Raw genomic sequence first — 22,977 nt, 5'->3', positions numbered from 1 at the left:
TGGTTCAAATGAGCATACAAGAGTTCAGGTACTCCTACACAATGGGTTATTTCAGATGAGCTACCCAAACCGCCAATCCTGCCACCTCTCCCTCCTCACACAGTCCCCTGACAGGCACCACAACCTTCATTCTTTCTCCAGTAGGCGGCTTGGTTCCATTGCATTTTCATGAGAGAATCTCAGCAGCCCGGAACTCCTTCCAGCATAGGAACGGGCAGCCCCACTGACTCCCAAATTCATTGATGTCGTCTTCAAGTCTTACCAGGCAGCCTAATATCCAATTCTAGAATAGCAGGAGCCAGTAACTTCTCTGTTGGGACCCATGGCTCTGGCTCTAACATTTAAAAGCATTCTGGATGTTCTGGCTCCGAGAGCTCAGTATTAATCCCTAGTCTTGTACAATCCCTTCTTCCCCCCATTCCCACAAGAATAATTAATCCTGCAGTAATTAAGACAGTGTCTACACCACAAAGTGAATTTACATTTTAAAAAGCCAGAGCAGCAGGATCCAACAACAGACTTACTAGCTTACACTGATTCAGATCCTCCAGTCATTCCCCAGAAGAGGGCAGTGGGATGAAGCAAAGGGAGGGACAAGAGATAGCCCATGAAGACACTTGAAGGGAGTATGGGCCTCAAAACCAAATGCTTATTGAGTTAAAAGAGTGTGTGTGTGTTGGTGGGTTTGGGGGGGAAATTAGCTAAATTTTTAGACACAATTTGAAATTACTCTTTTTGAAAAACTAACTTAATGTTTTCTGTTCTATGCTGTTGACGATATAGCAAGAAAAGCCCAACTGGCAGAATATCCACAGCTGCTTAACAGTGAGAGCTCCTGAAAGCTGAGGAAAATCACAGGAAGGGCCACGCAAAAAACCAAGTCTCAATATGTTTTGACCTGGAACTGTGGCTTGCTGGTGTGTTTTGTTTTTTTGTTAATAGTTCTTTGATGTCCTCATAGAAAGCTTGATCCAATGTATCCTGAAGTAAAAAGATACCAGCTCTGCAGACTGAAGTCCCCTATTTATCCACCTAGCTGGTGAAGCGTTAGCAGTGCAAGTTTTCCCATTGATCAGCTCCCATTGATTTTAGCGGTGAAGGCTCAGGGACATATTCCCTTAATCCCCCTCTTAAAGGCCCTAGAGAAGCTCATTTTATATTTCTAATTGAGGATTGCCTGGTACAGCTCCCAACAGTGACCATGAGTGTTACCCCTGGGTTGGCTGGAGGGATTGTTTGGGCAATGTGAGGTGACCCACTCCTACCCATGGACTGAGCACATAGCTCTTAAAACCCCAGCAAGCAAATGACCCTAAATTATTTTAGCGCTTTGGAAAATATGGTAACCCCTTGGTCTGAGTGGTTAGCCAATATTTGGTGCCTTGCCATGTTTCTGCTAGGAGGAGAAATTGTTGATAGGAGTCAGGGTTGTGTGTGTGTGTGTGCAATCCTGTTTATTTACAAAGAATGTACATCAAGTCCTGTCTCCCTAACCACATTAGAACAAACAATAGAAGATAGTTTCCTTACTCACAATTTCCAGGCCTGCCTATCCGGCCACTACTCTGCCCAAAAGAAACTCTCTCTTTCTCCCTGGGTCACACTTACACTGAGTCTCTCACTGTCTGCTCACTTTATGATTCCTTTCACACACATTCAAACAGCTGTGGCCAAATCAACACCACAGCCCCTGTGTTTACAATCAGTCTCCAAGGAAACCTCTTGGGCCACATGGCTCAACTTCTATTCAAGCCTCGCCATGCTGGTCCGTGTCCTGGGCAGTGGCTTCTGGTATTTCAGCTATCACTAAACAAAAGGGAATTTAATTGCTGAAGGAAAGGTGGCTAGCATGCCCTTCAGCTTCAGCAAGGTCTGTGATTGCCCATAGATCAAAGACACAATTGCTGGAAGCCATCAATACCCTCCAGCTTAACAATATTTTTAAAAACCATTGACTCAATATGATCATTGAATATTGTTGACTCAGTACTACCTCTCATCTTCCCTCTCTGTGACTCCTAGTAACTGTCTGAATTACAATGCCTCTACATGGGGATGGATACAGAGCGCACACACAATTTGCTATCTATCCATGAAGCACTGACAGCAGAATGCTTTTCATTTTGATGTAGGACTGTCCCAAAAGCACTCATTTTTAGAGATTACTTTTAGATGGAAAACCATTAACCAGCTGGTTTTACTTAACCCATGTCTGAAAGAAAAAGCAGGTTGGATGAAAACCAACATACGTGTAGGAGTAGTTAAATATAAGGGACAGCATGAATAATGTATTTCAGCAATTTAGAGAACTCTGTTCATGTAAAATGAGATGGCCTTTTGGCTCTCAAGATGTGATCTACTAAAACAAACAAAGATCTTGTCACTGGAGACAAGGAAGCTCACGATTGCTAAAGGAGCAGTAAACTTTGTTTCAATTCAGCAGTGAGTGACCAAAATTGATTGCCACCAGTGTCTGTTTGCTGTACTCTGTGAAACGAAATGAGTTTGAATTCTCAATCCACTTTTCAGTGGCTGGACGTCCTCATCGTAACTGATACCTTTAGCGGCGGCATCAACCAAAAAGTCAAAGAATGGATGGATAGGGGAGATTGAACTACCTACTCACTGCTACTGGTCAGGGCTGAGTCAGGCAGGATGGGAAAGCTAGCTCACCCGAAGCCCATGCTGTAACTGCTTTGTGACTAAGCAGAGGAAAACACGACTACTGAGCTATCATATTTTATAGACACTAATAGTCGCATCATTTTGCAATTAACTGCTGACTATATAAATGATCAGCTGAAGTTCTATAGTTAAATCTTTTAAATAGAAAACTTGAACATTAGGATCACTATAATGGTTTATCACTCTGCTCTAGCAGATCTGGAAATGACCATAACTTTTCACCACCAAAATGGTTCTCGCTCGTCCTTCACAAGATGTAATAATGAGCTTGATGGCAAATACATTAAACATGTTGACAGCCATGACCCAGCTGCTGTGGATGGAAGAAAGTATTGAAAGTCAAAAATACAGCATGCTATAAAAAGTTTTCCATATAGAGCAACAAGGTACATTTGTTCGCTGTAGTATCATACTAGTTTAATTTTAAAGGGACATTGCCAAGTCAAATTTGGCCCCAATTCTGGGCTGTGTGAAAACAAGGTCTTACAAAAGCTAAGAACAATACAAATGTTTCCAAGTGATTGTGCACATATACAGTCCACTTTAGATATGCATATGCCCAATGCACTCGTGTTGGAGACTTTTGCCAGCAGTACCACTAGGACACACATGTGCCCCTGCTCCCCTTGTGCATTGAGCCAAAGTCAGAAAAAGGGCATGTCTGCTGTCTCCATCTCTGTTCCTTCTTGCCACCTGTGCAGTTATTGTCCCAACCAGCGGGAAAGGTCAGAGGGTCACGGAATGTATATGTGCACACCTCTCGAAGACCAGCAGTAACTGTGGATAAGTAATCGCTTTTCTCCTTCACTTGATTATGCACATATATGTTCCACTGCAGGTGACTCTGTGGCAATTCCCTTGCAGGTGGTGGGGGACTTCAGATTATCTGAATAGAGACTGCAATACTGATTTGCCGAAGTTGGTATCGTCCCAAAAGACCTGAGAGAAGTCACAATGTCTGGAAAAGGTATATATAGACCACCATGTTGCTGCTTTGCTGATGTCTGTTATGGGAACCTCTCTCAAAAAGGCTGAGGAATTGGACTGAGCTGTTATTTTTGGTGGAGGAGAAACTTTGGCAAAATTGTAACAAAAAGTTTGATGCAGTCAGAAACCCTGTGTGAGATATGCTGAGCTGCCACTGGTTGGCCTTTGACTCTCTCAGCCTAGGCTACAAAGAGCCTGGGAGAGGCTCTGAATGATTTGGGGTGGTTAAGGGAGAATACCAATGCTCTGCAGACATCCAAGTGCTGGTGGAGCTGCCGGTGTCAGCGGACACGTCCTGAGAGAATGGAATTATGCTGTCAAAGCTTCTGATGATGCTGGTCACACTGACTGATGCCAGCAGTGCCGAGCGCACCAAGGGCACCCATCGCACTGATAGTGCAGACCAGATTGATAGTGCTGACTGTACACCAGCAGTGCCGGGTGTGTTGATTGCCTGGAAGATGCTGGCAAAGCCAGTGGAGCTGGATGTACTGATGGTGTCCAAGAAGCTGGAATCTACAATACCAGAACCAGGTGTAGCGGGGGATTTGGTACAGTAAACAAATCAAACCTCTCCAAGATAGAAAAGTCTGCAGAGTTGAAGGCACCGAGACAGGTAGGTGCTTAAGTGACAGGGCCTGCTGCAGCAGCAACGTGGACAGTGCCAAGACTGTCTGGACCAGCTGAAGTGATGGCAGCAGCCCTGGTATTGATGAAGGCACTAGACTCAACAGTCCTGGAGGAGCAGGAGTCAGCAGTGCTGCCTCAGATGGAGCCAATGAGCGCTTATGCGCGCCATGTTTTGAACCAGTTCTGGAGAACTTACTGGAGGGAAAACGTAGCTTTAGAGCATTTGTCAGCATGAGAACACTCCGAGCACTTGGAAGAGGACAGGAGAAAGGACGAGGAATGAAGTTTGTCATCTGACTTGCGTTTAGAGACCCAAAGAGGTGGCGAGGCACTCCTCGTGGACTCAGCATCTGCTGATTCATAGTCTGAATATCTGAAGACTGGGGAGAGGCCGACATGGTGAACTCAACCAGCTTGTTCTCCTACAAGGTTCAGCAGCTGCACACATGAGTCTCTGATCTCTTGGCTTGGTTCCTTCTCCATCTCCAGGTGGTGGGGCCACACAGGGCTGTCCTGGGAGCATTGGAGAGGGCAGCAGGAGAGGTCAGCCTGTCTCTCTTGTTCCTTCGGCTCTGGCACATAAAAGTCTACATATGCAACTGCATGTATAGGTACTGGTGAACAATGTAGAACTGTAGGGGAAGATTTTTCAAAGGCACATTGACAGGTGTCTAATTGCTATTGGTTTTAAATAGAGCCGGGCATATAAGTGCTTTTTGTGCTTTTGAAAATATCCCTCTTGATTCTTTCTTAATCCTAGAACAACAACAGAATAGCACTAGAATCAGCTCACCTCAATGACTCAAGAAAAAATAAATTTTTGCCTTTGAAAAAATATCACCATGTCAACGTTGCAAAATTTCACAAGCCGTGGGGAAAAAACAGATTTCCATGACTTTTACACACTTGTTCAAAGGCAAGTTTTTGCTTTTATTAAAAAAAAAACAGTTTTCTTCATGTCAATAAGTAAATAAACGTATTTAAAAATACATTAAGTTTAGTTGTTTAAAATTTTCACGTTGCATGGAAAACAACAACGTTAAATGATACCACAAAATGCCTTGAGAGCATCATAAAATCTTGGGCCCTGATTCTGTAAAGACCTGTGAAGGCCAAGACTATAGCAGGGTTCAAAATAGAAATAGATACATTCATGGAGGATAGGTCCATCAATGGCTATTAGCCAGGATGGGCAGGGTGGTGTCCCTAGCCTCTGTTTGCCAGAAGCTGGGAATGGGCGACATGGGATGGACCACTTGATGATTACCTGTTCTGTTCATCCCCTCTGAAGCACCTGGCATTGGCCATTGTCAGAAGACAGGATACTGGGCTAGATGGGCCTTTGGTCTGACCCAGTATGGCCATTCTTGTGTTCTTATGACTTATGCACATGCTTAACTTTGCACACACATCAACTTCAACAAGACTATTCATATTATGCAAGGTTAAGCATCTGTGTAAAATCTTTGCCAGACTGGGGCCTTGATTTTTCCCTGGTGGTACAAATTGTTTTCCACTGATTCATTCTATTGCCAGCTTTCTCTGTCCTTCACACACCTTTGATTAGTATCAGCCTTGTGGGGCTTCTTTCTGAGCCATTGATGCCCTCTCACTCACCTTTTGTGTGTGTGTATGTGTGGGGGGGGGGTTCTTCAAGGTAAGCATTTCTGTTGATACTACAGCAAATTGTGTAAGGATCTGCACCTCTTCCAATAGTAAACAACTGATCCAAATTGATGGACCTTGTGATGAGGAGAGGGATAGGCTAATAACATAAATCATTCTTTTAAAAAGTGTTTATTTGTCTTGCTGTGGTTTCTAAAAAAATAATAGTAGCGACTTGGAAATTTAGTTCTCAATTGCTCAGAGCCTAGGATGATTTTGGCTGATGAAAAGGCCTGTATCCCATCATCAAATACACAAACCCTACCATCTCTTTATGAACATGCTTTTTTAATGTTAAAGATAGTTTAGAGTGCTGTAAAGAATCCCACATTTCAAGGTTTTCTCTTTAAAGATGAAGTCAGGTACAGTAGAACCTCAGAGTGACGAACACCTCGGGAATGGAGGTTGTTCGTAACTCTGAAATGTTCATAACTCTGAACAAAACGTGATGGCTGTTTTTTCAAAAGTCTACCACTGAACATTGACTTAATACAGCTTTGAAACTCTACTATGCAGAAGAAAAATGCAGCTTTCCCATATTTTAGTAGTTTATGTTTAACAGGGTACTGTACTGTGTTTGCTTTTTGATTTCGTGTCTCTGCTGCTGCCTGTGTACCGCCAGTTCCAAATGAGGGGTGTGGTGGACTGGTTAGTTCATAACTCTGAGGTTCTACTATAAGTAGGGTTGCCAAGCCTCCAGGATTGTCCTGGAGTCTCCAGGAATTATAGATGAATCTTTAATTAAAGATTACGTCATGTGATGAAACCTCCAGGAATATATACAACCCACACTGGCAACCCTAACTGTAATACACATTAGTTTCAGAAATGAGAAGATTCACACATAACAGTAATGCCATTCCAGCCCTAACATTTCCATATGACTTAGTTTTTAGGGTTAAGGACTTGCTTCCTGACACAGTTTAAACACAAACAGATTTTAAAAGCGAAAAGTCTAAACGATAGTTTTTAAAAGGAGCTTTTTTATTATTTGTTGCATCCAACACAGGCCTTGTCATGGGAAATTCCAGGGTGCCCCAGAATCAAAAGATGTAAGGCCAGTTTTCAATACCTGAAAAATTTTAGTCAGTAACTATGAAGGGTGGCTGTTAGTTATGAGAGTTTCATGTGTACCCTGCTAAGAGTGCTATTAAAAAACCTTGTGCTTCACCCACTTTGAGGAATACAAAATCCTGGATAGGTTTGTGGACCTCTCAACATGAGAAAGTGTTCTGTTTTCCAGCAGGGTGTTAATTTAGGTAAAAATCTAAGACCAAATGTTTGTGCTGTGAGGAGCCATCTGCTGTCAGATGTACAGCTTCCCAGATGCACAACTTGGGCATCTAATCAACTAATGAAGGAAATAAGCAGAATAGCTTGGATTTTAGTACACCTGCGAACTTGGACATCTACCAACTGAAAGTTGGCTGAAGCTGGAGTCGTTTAATTGCATTGCCAGAAGCCAGTCATTGCTCAGATCAGTCCACAGTAGACCTGCATTGGTCTCTAATAGAGCCGAATTTGCAACAAGGTTATGGAGCTCCTGTAAAACATTCAACATGTTACTATCAGCGCTGGAGTCAGGTGAAGACGACTGAACAGCCTAATCCAAATCTGAAAATGGGGCTGTCCACAAAGGTACAGACTTGAGTCTATTTCTGTTATGGAATATATTTTAATAGGACCTCCCTTTGGAATTGTCTCCTCCTGAGAAAAATCATGATTCTCCATAGCACAATGGATGATAGCTCAGAAAATCCACAGGGGGTGGGAGAACACAGATAAGCAAAAAAAAATTTGGTCAGTGGTGTTTATGTGTACTTATATTGGTGGGAACAGGGTGGCACATAAGCAGATCCCAAGCTTAGCTGTACTACAAATTCCTCAAAGACCTCCTGTTTGAAGACAGTTTTCAGAATCTGTTTCTGTTTGATTTTGAAGTTGGTACAGCCCATCTGGTGCAATATCATAAGACGTAGTCCAGGGAAATTGAGTTTGGAACAAAATACTTAGCATCTGCAGCTAGTAAGAGGCATGCAGATCAGTCAAGCTGCAGTGCAAGCAGCAGTAATCTGCCAATACTTTAAGATGTATTTCCAGGAATTCCAGCACCAGCCATACCACCTTGCTGATCCTGCAATGTTAACTTGGGAAGTACTGCTTTTGGGGGGCCAGCACTGCCGTTCAGATTGGCCCTGGATAGCAAAATGATCAGCCCAGCTCCAGTCATCCTAGCAAATGGATGATTTTTATGATGTTCACAGAAGTGAACCTTTGTGACTGAAGCGAGTCATACAGTAGTGCCCATGAGCTCCTTTCAGGTTCAGGGTTCATTGTGGTAGGTACTGCGCAAACACGTACAAAGATAGGATCCCTGCCCCAAACAACTTACAATCTCAGGGCCCAAGTCAGGAATGCACTTGAGCACATTTTAAGACCATCCCCATTCAGGACAGCACTTAATACACACCTAAGTCCCTTTGATCTCAATGGGACATGAGCATTTAAATGTATACTTTCCTCAATAGGCCGTGAATCAGATTCTAAGAATTGTCCCAAAGTTTGAGAGAGTTTGGATCCTGAGTTCTTGATTGGGTTTATCTCTACTTAAAGGCTGATTTATTCATTTAGCCTTCCTCTTTGGTCTCTCCAGTGCAGTTTGCTCACATGGTTGGATCTGATCCCTAATTGCCTGTATTGTAGCTTAAGTTGCTTGAGGCTGAGACCTCAGTTTTGTAAAGCACATGTGCTGTGACAGGGTGATTGTATGTGAATAGCAAATAATAGCTTTTAACCTGAGTGAGTCTTCCCGCCCCCGTTCCCACAGATAGTCCACGCATCCACTGAGACTCATCAGATATCATCAGCACCTTTGAGAGTAACATAAGCAAAACAATGAGTGAGGCACACCTTGCTTCTGCGTTAGCATTCTCTGAGCTACAACCTGGGGCCACATGCTGACATGTGCAATGAAACCCCCAAAGGGCTGGTGCAATCTGGCTGGAGCGCCGGGGTAAGTACAGTAGTACCTTGATGATGGTGTTTATCAGGAAATGCGGTCAAAGGGCAGCTGGATTATGAGGATGGAAGTGACTTAAGTTACTGAGCAGTTATCTTATATTGAATAAAAAGTTCAGTTATTACCATCCAGCACAACATACATGAACCATACTCCTGAAATTAGTGCTGCCCCCCTCTGGGCTCCAGGCAGTGTTAAAGGAAGACAAGCTCTTTGCCAAACTCCTTTCCTACATAATGCGATTTGGCTAAGGGATCAGTAGCATCATGCCCATATGGCCCTTTAAATCTGTTATGCACAAATTTAGACTGACTTAAAAATACTCTCCTTAATTAGCAACTGGACATGTAAGCCACTCTACTGTGAGCACTTATTATATATTACACCACGAGATTACAGGGCTAGGATTGGGAAGCTTTCTTACTGACCTACATACCGTAGCTATATTATAACAGCACTAGTCTATCATTAAGGCTGTGTCAAAGTTTCCATTGTACAAACCAGCCATAGAATCACAGATTTTTTTTTTTTTTTGGAGTTAGAAGGGACCCATACTGCTCAAGTGTTAGGGTTTTGGTTTAGTTCAGCTAAGCCTCCAAAATGTGAATGCTTACCAGAAAGCTTAGCCAAATCTTCCTAGGAGCCCAAAACCATGTACAGTAACCCTCCATTCCTGCAAGCCCCCTCAAAGTGGGGCACAGCCTACAATAGCCTCAAACTTCCCCACCATCACTTTACCTTGAATTGTCTTCTGAGAGCAGGGAAGCTTTAACCTATCCATAAGAAACGGTTACCTTTCTGTAACTGTTGTTCTTCAAGATGTTTTCCACATGTCCATTCCACTGTAGGTGAATGCACCCTAAGCACATGGTTATCAGAGATTTTTTCCCCCCTCAGTGGTACCTGTTAGGACAGCTTGAGCGCCCTCTGCTGCTTGCACACCACTATGTGCAGGTATAATGGGTGGAGCCACCCCCCAAACTCCCCTCAGTTCCTTCGTATTGGATAGTCTCTGAGAGAGAGAGGGGAAGGAGGGTGCGTCGAGGAATGGACATGTGCAACACTTCTCGAAGAACAACAGTTATGGAAAGATAGGTAAGTGTTTCTTCTACTTCCGATGATTGCACATGTCCATTCCACTGTTGGTGACACATAAGTAGATCAGTCTGGAGGTGGGCTCAGAATCTATTTGAACAGTGATTGTAGAACACCATGTCTGAATCTGGCATTGTTCTTGGCTTGATGGGCTAGAGAGTCATGAGAAACAAACGCGTGCACTGATGACCAAGCTGCCACTTAGCAAATGTCAAGAATAGGTATTTGTGCCAGGAAAGCAGCTGAGGCTGCGCAATCTCTAGTTGAATGGGCCAACACTCTAGCTGGAGGAGTTACATTAGTCAACCAGTAGCAAAAACAAATACAGGAAGAAGTCCGGGGGAGATTCTGAGAGGATACTGCGTGGCTCTTCACTCTGTTGGCCACTGTGACAAACAGGTAAAAGGCTAAAGCTCTTCTAACTTCTTCTTCTCCATGAGTATGAGTCTGTGGAAGAAAAGTTGGAAGATGGTCTGCCTACTTAACATGAAATTTGGAGACTACTTTTGCCAGGAACATATGGTGAAGGAGAAGGCAAACCTTGTCCTTACAGAATACTGTTCAGGGAGGCTTTGATACCAGTGCTCTCAACTCACCCACTCTCCTTGCCAAGATAACTGCAATTAAAAACACCACTTTAATAGAAATGACAAGTTGTAAGTGGTTCAAAGGGTGGCCCCATTAAATTTGCTAGTGCCAAGTTCAGAACCCACTGGGAAAGAGACTCTTGCATTTGTCCCTTCAGAAACCTGACAGCTATGGGGTGGGGAAAAGATCTACTATCCACTGACGGATGGAAAACTGAGATATCTGCCAAATGGACCTTGATAGCGCTAAATGCCTTGATGTGTTAGGTACAGACGATGGATGGGAAACACACTTCCATTTAGGCAGATAAGTCCCTCTGGTGGAAGGTTTTCTGCTTTGAAAAGTACCCTCTGTATGTCTTTAGAAGAATCCCTTTCCAGTGGTTGTAACCATGAGCATCCATGTTGTCAAGTGGAAGGCTTGCAGGCTGGGATGAAGCAGGCACCTTGGCCCTGGGAAATCATTCCTGGATCAAACAGGAGAGACAGTGGAGGCCTGACTGACAAAATTAGGAGGATCCAGTACCAGGGTGGCAGAAGCCACACTGGTGCTATAAATAAGATGCAAGTGTGGTCTTGCTTGGCCTTGGACAAGACTTTGGAAAGTAATGGAATTGGAGGCAAGGCATAGAGTAGAGAGCTCTTCTAGGGTGGCAGGAACTTTCTGTAGGTCCTTGTTGCAAATAGGTCCACTTGGGGAGACTCCCACAGCTGGAAAATGGTTCTGGCAATGTCCAGACATAGTGACCACTCGTATTGACCAGAGAAGGATCTGCTCATCTGATCTGCCCAAGTATTTCGCACCCCTGGAAGGTAAGCAGCTCTGAGATTAAATGAATTGGCTATGCAGAACTCCTCTCTGCCTGTTTACACAAAACGTAGTTGTGCATTGTCTGTCAGCATCAGCAGATTCTCTCCCACAATATGTGGCCGGAAGACTGAATGAGCTAGACTGACAGCTCACAATTCCCTGATGTTTATGAGAATCTTCAGATCTTGAGAAGACCACAGACCTTGAGTCTGCAAGGTCTCCAGGTATTCCCACACAATCCAGGGATGACACATCTGTGATTAACGTTAACGTTAGTTGTGAGAGAATGAAGGGAATCCCTATACAAACTCTCAGAGGGTCTGTCTACCAGTCCAGAGAGGACAAAACTAATGTTAGTACATGAACTGTCCTATCCTGACAGATGAGGACTCCAGGTATACACTGACGCTAGCCATCCTTGAAGTTTTCTGAGGCATAGTCTGGTCTGTTGCACCACATGGGTATGTGCTGCCATGTGCCCCAGGACCTCCAGGGAGGCATAGGTGCCAAATCCCTAGCTTAGCAACCACCGGCAGCCTCAGTGCCTCCCATCTGCCGGTGGCCCCACCAATCAACTCCTCTCCCTTCCTCCCAGTGCCTCTCGCTCACTGCAATCAGCTGTTCCGTGGTGTGTAGGAGGCACTAGGAGGAGGAGGAGCAGCAGCAGGCAGAACCGGGTGGGAAGAGGCAGGGCAGGGGTGGGAAGAGATGGGGCAAGGACTTGGGAGAAGGGGTTGGGTGGGGGCGGGACCTGGAGTGGAGCAGGGCATTGAGCACCCCTGGGGCCCGATGAAGCTGGCACCTGTGCCGAGAGGAGCTGCACCCTGCTCCACCTGTTCCCCCAAGACTCCCCCCCCACCCTGCAGATAAAAGAAACGGACATTAGGCTTGTCAAATGGCACCCAGCCACACAAGCCAAACCCTGGCCTGTCCAGGTGAAAACTGGACTGGTGGCAACCCTAATGGAAGTACTGTGAATTGGTAATGAGTCCCCCTTACCATGAACCTGAGAAACTTCAGTGATTGTGGTGGATCATCAAGTGAAAGTAAGCGTCTTTCAAATAAAGGGCAGCACATCAGCCCCCTTGTTCTTGGGAAGGAACAACAGAAACCAGTGGAACCCTGCCAAATTTTATTTCCTTCTGGTATTTGTTTAACTCTCTTGAATCTAAAATAGGCTTGAGACCGCCTCTTGCTTTAGGCATGAGGAAGTAGTGGAAGTAAAACCCTCCCCCTGCGAAACAGAGGAACTTCCTCTATGGCCTCCACCTGAAGGACAGCCTGTTGGGGCGGGAAAGTGGGGATAGGAACAAACTGAGGGAGTATCCCACTTCCACAGTGCTTGAGATCCCACTGATCTGATGTGATGAGAGTCCAAGCACATAGGAAGTAGGATAGATGATTGGCAAACATTGGGGTAGGAACAGATGGTACCATGCAGGAGTGTCACTCACTGCTCCTACAGCCTGATCTGATGAGGAAGAGGATGGAGCAGGATGCTGAATCAGAGCTCTATCTAACTCCTGTGATGGCAGAACTGCTAGAGTGGCTTCTGCTTGTTTGGTACTGGTCCAGTTCTGACTATCAGTGGATATTAGTTGTGGTGCTGATGCTCATGGTGAGATCTCAAGGAGACCAACTGAGGTGGGTGAGGGAATGCCCTGGTAGGAGGAAGGAAACCCTACAGGGTCCAAGAAGGCCATTGACGGTCTTGGAACCCATTCTTGTGTGGACCATTGGCCCTTAACAGGTGACCATTGCTGAGTCTGCTGTGAGTTCCATGGCCCACGAGAGGCTGATGGAGGATATATGTCCTATCTAGTTTGAGACACACATGACCCAGTCTCTGACACTGAGAAAAATGACGACTCCAACTGCTCTGATAACAGGGCAACAGACCCTGTCAGTACCACAGAAAGACAGCCAGAGTCCAGAGATGGTGGAACCAGCCAGACCATCAGCAGCTTCTCTCTCAACCATACCATCTTCTGAGGTAGGGAAAGTGTAGATGGCATCGGTACTGCATCCTCCAGAAGAACAGAAGTAGGAGCCTTAGGTATGAGTATTGGCTGGAAACCTTCCTGCACCGCAGGGGACATCAGTACCAAGAGGTTAAGTAGTTCCTTAGAGGCTGCAAATATCTCCGGAGTTGTTGGTACCAGTAGTCACTCATATTTTTGAGACTCTTCCACAGGCACTTCAGGTGCCGGCCTCGATGGACATGGCAGAGGTTTCTTCTTCTTAGACAACTCGATGAACTTGCTGAACAGGACACAGTCTTTTGAAGCCTTGTGCCACCTTTTTGGCACTGGTGACAGGGAACGTGCTGCCAACTCAGGCAGTGCACTCTGGACAGAAGCCATGGTACCTGGAGCCCGCTCCGAACGTGGCTGCCTCTATCAGAAGACGTTTATGTCTGGCTGCTCTGTCCTTTTTGGAGTGGGGTTTAAACCCATTGCAAATGTGACACTTGTCACTTACATGGGATTTTCCCAAGAATTTCAAGCAGGTGTGGTGTGAGCTGCTTACCAGCATTGGTCTACTACATGACCAACAGGTCTTAAACCTTGGAGAGTGTGCTTCGGTACTGGTCCTAGTACCGAAATTCAAATTTGGTGAGAATAAGGACCTAATTTAAACTGAAATATATCGTTAACTGTCTATAGTATAACTAGCTAACTGACTACTAAATCTAAGAAAAACAGGTTCTTTACAAAGATATGAGGGAAGAACTTGCAGTAGTAAGACTGAAATCACTCCAACTGCAACTGGCATTGGTAGTAAGAAGGAATTGTTGGGGGAGGGGGGAGGAGGGTCAGGGCTGGCTCCACATTTTATACGTAAACACAGAACCATGCGGCAGTAGAGAGCTCTCAAGCCACCCCGACAGGTACTACTGAAGGAAAGAAAAATCTCAAACAACTGTGGATTAGGTGCACACTCAGCTACAGTGGAATGGGCACGTGCAATCACTCAAAGAACAACATAATTACCTTCTTCTGTGGCATACAGAGGGGCAAGTCAACTGACTTGTTATATAGTAAATGTGTTGCACTTAAATATGCATTCCACCCTCCAGTCATGTCTTTGAGGTTCTGTCTTTGTTCAATTTGATTGGGTTTTTCGGATAGTTAATCACTGGAATATAGAATGTGTCTGTATGGGTATATCAGTCTTAATTGCATATATTCCTTGTAACTAAACTAATTCGTACATTGGTGGCTCCTCTCCTCCATTCTACTCCTCAGTTCTCCAACTAGCTGCACTGCTGCAGGTTTGAAAATCCTTGCTGTGGCCTGGATTTAGCCTGTACCCAGACCCTGTACCAACTTTGGTGCCTCTTGCTGGTTTCCTGCTGGGCTGGAATGATGGCTGCTATATACTCAACATCTCCCTCCACACTTCCCCACAGTCGCCTGTTTCCCATTTGTCACCTCAATTCCTTTGCCTCCCTCTTTCCCTTGTCTCTTATCATATTGTCTTTCTGCCACACCACACGCTCCTGGCATACTCTGCTCAGTCTGCCTACTGCTCTCCATGCTCCGCCTGCACCCTCTTCAAAAACTCAACATTGGTTTGAAGTATCAGAGGGGTAGCCGTGTTAGTCTGGATCTGTAAAAGCGGCAAAGAGTCCTGTGGAGCCTTATAGACGAACAGACGTCTTGGACCATAAGCTTTTGTGGGTGAATACCCACTTCATCGGATGCATGCATTCACCCACAAAAGCTTATGCTCCAATACGTCTGTTCGTCTATAAGGTGCCACAGGAAGGACTCTTTGCCAACATTGGTTTGGTAATATTTTGAGAAGTATTGTACACAGCGATGCAGCTCAGTTTGTATAAACTTGCCTGTGAAACTGAGTGGCTCAATAAATAAAGTGCCATGAATGGCAAAGGAAACAAGGTACGTTTCAAACAATTCTTCTTTCTGTAATGTATCTGAAAACAACATAACCGCTTGAGAATTGGATGTTCTCAATAACCAGGGCAATCACCATGTTTCAAAACCGGCCACTTTATGCTGAATGGATAAAACAATTACAGGCAAGAGAGGCACCAGTTTTCCCACAGCAAAATTTCTATTTACAAAAATAGTTTTTTCTCCCTAATCATTCTTCAGCACAAAATAGCCTATATTCTTTCAACTGGAATATTTTACATTGTAACATTTTAAAAATAGCGCTGACCTTCTCAATATCAAAATGACAAGGAATGCATTACAATTCCATTTTGCAACAAAACATTTTATTCCTTTTATATATGGTCTTGCCCTGAAACTATACATACAGTAGGTGCTAACTGACATGGGTTCTCAGTTTTTCTTTTGTTGCTTTTTTAAAGATACTTGGCTGAAGAATATTTTCATAAAGCTTTTAGTTTAAAGGCAACCATTCACTGACTGTTCATTTCTGCAATAACAGTGATTAGGAACAACTTTTTCAAGTGCATCCTAGCATGACAAATAAATTACATGTAGGTAATGGAGAAGATCTAATACATTGAAGGATATGTAAATTCTTAGAGAACATAGATAGGCACACAAAGCCATTGTCCATAATGGACTTGTTATACACTATTTGTCTGCTAACTACCCAATAATTCCAGATGCAATTTATTCATTTTGTTTTTCAGGAATATTATGACATCATAGCTCAGTATGGGCTCAATCCTATAAGGTATCGAACGCTCTGACCTGATACAGCTAAACACATTAATATTTCCCCACTGACTTCAAAGTTAAGCAAGTGCTTAAGTACTTTGCTGGTTCAGGCCAAAGTGCTCCGCACCTTCCGGGATCAAGCCCTACATAAGGATAAGATAGGTTTATTTATCAAATGTGCCTCTTAACAAATCGAGAATAAGTTCAATCTCAGGGCTAGATTGCTCTCTTACTCATGCCGAGTAGTACTTTTCTCTGTGAATAGCCCCAATGGCGTCAATACCTTAAATAAAACAAATAAATTGCTTAAATACCCCCATTACAGGCCCAAGCCAGCACCCACTGAAAAACTTCCATTGACTTCAACGTTGGATACTGCTGCAAAATTCACAATGGTATCTAGACATTAAATGCTGCATTTTTTGAAGTTGCTTCCATTGTTCACTACCGTTATGAAATCCTTTTGGCTGAACCAGGGCCTAACTTTTTAATATATTTACATTCCATACTGCTTCTAATCTTGCAACATTACGTTATTATTTAAAAGAGCATGAATTAATATCAGACATTTCTAATAATCTAAAAAGTGTTCATGTAGGACAGGATTATATCTTAATTTGCAAAATAAATATATGTATATTTTCTCATTATCAGTTTTCTACACATTCATTTACAAGTGAATTAACCATACTAAAAAAATCATTTTAGACAGCTGAAAGGTTTTAAAAAGCAGATTAAAAATCCAACATCCAGACTCCTGTTTTTGTAAACAGTTGTGATAATTCCAGAATTGGAATATCTAAACTATGATATTTTTGAACAAAAAGTCTCTATCGCATATAGATTTTCATGACTTTTGTATATATATGCACAATACAACTGGTCAGAGGCAACACAACTATTAGAAACCATACTGAAGTTCATGCTCAGGGCTAGATTGCTAATGTTACTGCACCACAAACAGCATGCTTGTTTTAAGTTTCTCTCTTCTAACATATAATTCCCCCTTTTTTATATGTAGCTTAGTTTTTGGGTTATATGTGCTCTGAAATAGCCCTCAAATCTGGGGTTTAGAATAACAGTAGTCTGAAAATTTGCAATACAAAGACTTTTTAAAAAGTAGAAGCATTAGTTACTACTGTATATCAGCTTATAATGCATGCAAGTCTTGGTATACCTTGCTTTTCACATGTACCATGTAACCTTCATGTACTGCTTTTGTCACCCATTAACCCCCACAAGAACCACCTCACACTACAGGTGAATTTCACCCAAGTGTTGAGGACTTACACAAGATGTTCTGTCCTGCACCACTTAAGCGCCGTATGTTAGAGACTGCAGAAATAGCACAGTTGTGCAAAAACTCTAGTCTGTGAGTAGATGTAGCCACAGGACTGTGTTGCAGCCCTGTGGCTTGTCCATAGATTGAAGATGTGAATTCTGTTCCCTGACCTAACGCCCACTGAGTTTCCTGCACCCTGGTTCCACTTATGAGTGGAAGTCCTTACTTTAGGCCCTCATCCTGTTCAATGGGACTACTCAGGGGAGAATGGTTTCACATGTGAAGTCACAGAGTGCTTAAGTGCTCCCAGGGCTGGGGCCTAAGATGGCAATTGCAATTTGTACATTATAAGTTTAGAATTTTCATCACTAAAAAGGGAATATCATTACATGGTGTTAACTAAAAGCCCATTGTACAGTTTATATTTTAATCAGCCATATTCAAAAGGAAGAGAGGCTCTGTGATGGCCACATCTCTCTCTTCTACAGCGGTCTTTCTATTGTGAGTTGAAAGGTGATCAGCAGCTTGCAGGTTTGGGCCTTTATTTTGGCTAAATGCTAAGCAGTTTGATATTGCTGGATACTTAGCTCCACCTACTGGGCACCTACATATACTATTACTTTATAACTATAGGCAGCGGGACTAAATTATTTTATTTATACTTGAGGCCTGATCCTGGAACTTTTCTACACAGGCAGATGTACAGGTATGCTTAGAGCAACATGCAAAATCAGGGTGTACTTTTAAAACATTTTTGGCCCAAACAGCATGTTTTGGGACAGTTTTCATTGTAAATAAACTAGGAAAAAGCTAGAAAGCATTCAATAATAAAAGCCATTAGATTTTGTAGATCTTTAAAATGAAGCATGAAAAAGAAAATATTTTCAGTTTCTCTTTAGACTGCTTTGGGTTGGCAGCAGAACCATTTAAATTTTGCTTTCCAAAATGGGTTGGGAGCTTTTGTCTGACATATCAGATAGAGAGATTGACCTGCACAGCCAGTAAGAACTCTTTGTAAAACCTCTAGTTCCCCCCCCCGCCCATTTTATTTTGGCCCGCATGAAACAGATTATTACAGTGATGGTTGGCTTGAAATCTATGTTCCAAGTTTGGATACCTCTAACTTTTCAAAGATTTTGACAGTTCAAAAATCTAACCTGATATGGATTAAAGTGAAAATCTGAAATAATTCTGTAAATTGCAGTTTATACACTACTGCACAAAACAGAGTATAAAAAGCCTAAACTACACTTATTTTCATGGGAACAGTTTTTTTTTTTTGTTTTTTTTTTAAATCTTTTTCAATCAAAGAGCATGGATAAAAATACATCTAGAAATGGTCAGGTTGTCTATCAAGCTGGGTCCCTGTTTTTCATTAGATTTTCCAACACCAAATCTTACTTCAGTGAAAGTTCAAGGTTTCATTAGCTATTTTTGTGAATCCAGAGGTCACAACCACTAGAAAATACTGGAAAGGCAAGATCGCCAAAAATAGCTATTCTGATCAGTTTTCTGAATTAAAAATCAACAACATTAAGGAGATCTGAGAGTCTTGTGAGGAAAATTATTAAATGTAATAGATGGATAGTGAAAAGTATTAGGCAAAAATTAAAATCTATTTAAACTTCAGTCAGGCTTGAAAGATGAACCCAAGAGTTTTAAGAGAACTAGCAGAGGAAATCTTGGAACTTCTCAAAATAATCTTAAGAAAAATATCACTAGAGTCAGAAGAGGTGATTTGAGGATTGGACCCTCCCCCACCCCCAAGCTTTAGTGATGGCCACTAAATGGCAACTATTTGCCCATCAAAACAAGAGCACAGAGTGAAGAGGTTCAAAAGCGCAGAGGACATAGCATACATAGAACTAAATGGAGGTTCCAGCACAGGTATATATACCTGAGTGTAATAGCTATATTTTCTACAGTCCATAAAAAAAACATTACATTGAGTGACTCCAAATCAGGTACTCCTTGGGCTCTTCCTGAATTACTCCTAGAGTAGAGGTCCTTCCTTCGCAGCATTGTCAAGAGCTTGAACCAACCACAGAAAAAACTCCAGGCACTTGGCTAATAGGGTGGAAGTTTGATTTCCATCGGTCAGAGAGAAGTGAACGAAGGCATCTCAGATACTGTGGTGAGATAGATCTATACCTAGACTAGAAAATGTTCCAGAATATATATTCAGAAGTTCCACAATGTTTCAGTGAACCCCATTCACTGACTGCACCTTAAACTGAAGCTTGTCTGATGTGCTATGAAACAGAGCCCTGGAAATAATGAAGAATCTGAATAGAGATTTAATTACCAGTGGAGGGGTGCTGAATACCACAGCCAGGGTGCCTGGTCTAAAGCACTCCTATTTAGAGATTCCCTGCCTGCTGTGGTATTTCCAAGAACTCAGACTGAAAAAAGAAAAGGGAACAGAGGAGGGGGGCTACCAAGGAATTACAAATAAAACTAATGCCTGTGCTTTGGGCTTCCTGTACATTCATTTACCTTAAGAAAGGCTTTTCCTCGGACTGAAAGTTCAGCTTCCCGGCCTGTCGTCTCAAGGAAATGTCTTATTGTCAATTGTCTGATGGGAAGCAGGGATGACAGGGTGAATGTGTCCAGTGCTGTATCACAGGACCAAAAATAAATAAAGAAAGAAAGATAGATCAGCAACTAGGAAGATGACCTGGTTTTCCCAAACTATTTAGCATCTTTGGGAGCTGTTGGGAGCCAGAAGGCCTAAAGAAGCAGGAGGGGAATGGAACAATGGGTGATAGCCGGGAAATGGAGAGCCCTGTCTCAGGAAGAAAGCCCATGGTACCTCACCCAATGACTGTAGACCAAGTGCTATGGTAACTCTCTGCCCGCCCTCATGTGCTGAAGCAGCTTCTCTCTTCTTCCTAGTAGCAGGGATTCAATAAGAGGGAAGAGCTCAGGTTGCACAACTTAAGACACCTGCTGATCAACAGGTGAATGAGGCAAACATGAGAGGAAGCACTAGGATGCGTAAGATATTACGGGTTTACTCCCCAAGTGTTGACCTTTAAAGGTCCAACTGAGGAACTGCACATGGACTGGGATAAAATTGGAATGATGGCTTCTGCTGCAGCTATGTAGGTCTATACTGTGGCCCATATTAACCAACATACCTGCTGTCGCCAGCCCCTGCTTGCAGAGTGGTGAAGAGCAACTGCCCTGGTGGTAGAAAGGGTAAGTGAGCCCTGTCACCACGGGAAACATCCCAGCCATGCAGGTTGAACACAGCCTCTATTTCACAACCACCACGTTTTGAAAGCAGAACACCGACCTGTAAGTCTGAAATGGGCAAAGGTAGAAAACGAATTGGTCTGAGTGGGACAGACTCCTCCTGTGAAGGGCAGGATTGAAAGTGTTTGGTCTACCCAAGTTAAGATGAGAAGCTAGAGCAGCTCAGACTTAGGGAGACTTTGGCAGGAAATTTCTGCCAATGAACATAACATCTGTTCCAAGCAGAATATTCATGTGTATTATTACAGGGGGGGAAATTGGAAGAGATGTTTAAGACTATATAAAAAAGAGGTTTATTAGAAAGAGCATGTGAAAAATCTAGTGGCCTTAGTGACTGCTAATTTGTAAGGTACATATGTTGCCCCATTTCCATTGTATCTGAGCGCCTCATTTTTTCAGGTTTCAGAGTAGCAGCCGTGTTAGTCTGTATCCGCAAAAAGAAAAGGAGGACTTGTGGCACCTTAGAGACTAACCAATTTATTTGAGCATAAGCTTTCGTGAGCTACAGCTCACTTCATCGGATGCATTCTTTCATGTATTATCCTCAAAATACCCCTATGGAGGCAAGGAACTACCACCAAGAGACTATGACTTGACCAAGATCATGCAAAAGTCTCTGGCAGAGTAGGAAATTGAACCCAGATATAAAGTCCAGTGCTAGTGCCCTACCTCTGAAACATCCTTCCATCTAAAAAATAAAGTTAAAGGGAAGGCTGGATGGAGCATGTTAAATTTGCAACAAGACATTCAGTATAGAACCACTGAATAAGTTTGATACCACTATATTAGCATGTGTCTGAAAATTAGCCATTATAAAGAGTGCTCATTGACAGTTAAAGCTCCAGGCATGCGACCCATACCATTTAATACATTAATATATGATATAGGAAGGTGTATGATTATCAAGGTCCGAAGTTGTAGATTACTATCCCTTGAATTTTGGACAAACAAGAAGAGTGTGGATTGTGTTCAACAAGATCATGTTAATTCCTAAGAAGTGTAAAGTTACGCAGCTAGTGAGAAGAAAGGATCAAAAGACTGTACATCTGGAAAAGTCACCCGTTTGACAGAAATCCAGAGGTGACAGGCGGCAAATGGACAAATCGTACATTGCTGTTGCAAAATAAAAAAAGACGACGGCGGCACGTGTGTGTGTTTGCAGGGAGAACTTAGTGTAATACCAAAAGTAGTAATAGCCCTGTTGCAACCAGACGTGGTAGACTGCATGCAGAGGGTGCCACCATTTTGGGAGAAAAAGAAAATACAAGGAACAGCCAACTATATGGCAGAAAGACTGAAGGATAAAACATAAAGAACAAATTAGGGACCTATATTTTTATAGGTTAGAAAAGTAGACAGAAGGGCAAGTGACAAATATCTTCAAAGTAACCGGAAAAGTTAAAGAATATAATTATTCACGGGGTCAGAATTTGTTAGCACAAAAAAGCAATGGGATGAAGGACTGAAGAGTTTATAAATATATATAGATATAAAAAATGTCTACTGCTCCTCCATGCTATCCTGCCTATATACAAACTCAAAAGAGGAAGTGCTAGATCATCAAAATATGGTTTTGAAGCCATGGATATCGAGCTATCATGTCTTTTGTGGGGGAAGAGAGGCGCTTCAGGCCTTAAAAAGTGACAAGGGGAGTGTCTCCTAAACTTCATGGAGCCTCAGTCTGCTGGAGCATCTCCAGAGAGCCGCAGGGAAAGCATTCTATGGAAAATAGCTGCTTCCTGGGTCCCCACACTACCAGCCAGTGGAGATAAGCATGGGGACATTAACAGCCGGGTAGTTAGACCAACAGAGGTGGTAGGGCTCCATTATTTTAGATACTTAGATACCGATTAGAGGGGACAAGTAAATGACGTAGGCCCCAATGCTGTAGTCATTGTTCAAGCAAGGGGAGTTTTGTGAGTATAGAGATTGCAGGACTGGGTTTTTAAGTAAAACATCCCGCAAAATACAGGTGAGTAGACTGGATGATGCGAAACATCCTTCTGGCTCCGCTACCCATTCGCATGATATACAACATTCTGTATTTTATTTTCAGTGTTAATATGGGTCAGTGACTTGCATTTTTACAAACAATTACATGAATTATACTAAATATAATTTATGTGATCATTTAAAAATGATTATCAACAATTTTGGAGCACTGGAGCTAATATAAGATTATAGTAAAAATGGGAAGATGAAACATAAGACCAAAAACCGAATATTTAGATACTCAGTTCTGCATGAATAAAGTAGGATTCTACCTATTACTTTATTATTTTGATTATTTGGGGCTC

The sequence above is a fragment of the Eretmochelys imbricata genome, chromosome 1, assembly GCF_965152235.1.
Source record: "Eretmochelys imbricata isolate rEreImb1 chromosome 1, rEreImb1.hap1, whole genome shotgun sequence".
Lineage (NCBI taxonomy): Eukaryota > Metazoa > Chordata > Testudines > Cheloniidae > Eretmochelys > Eretmochelys imbricata.
The sequence above is the reverse complement of the archived record's forward strand: the minus strand, read 5'-3'. Positions refer to the sequence as shown.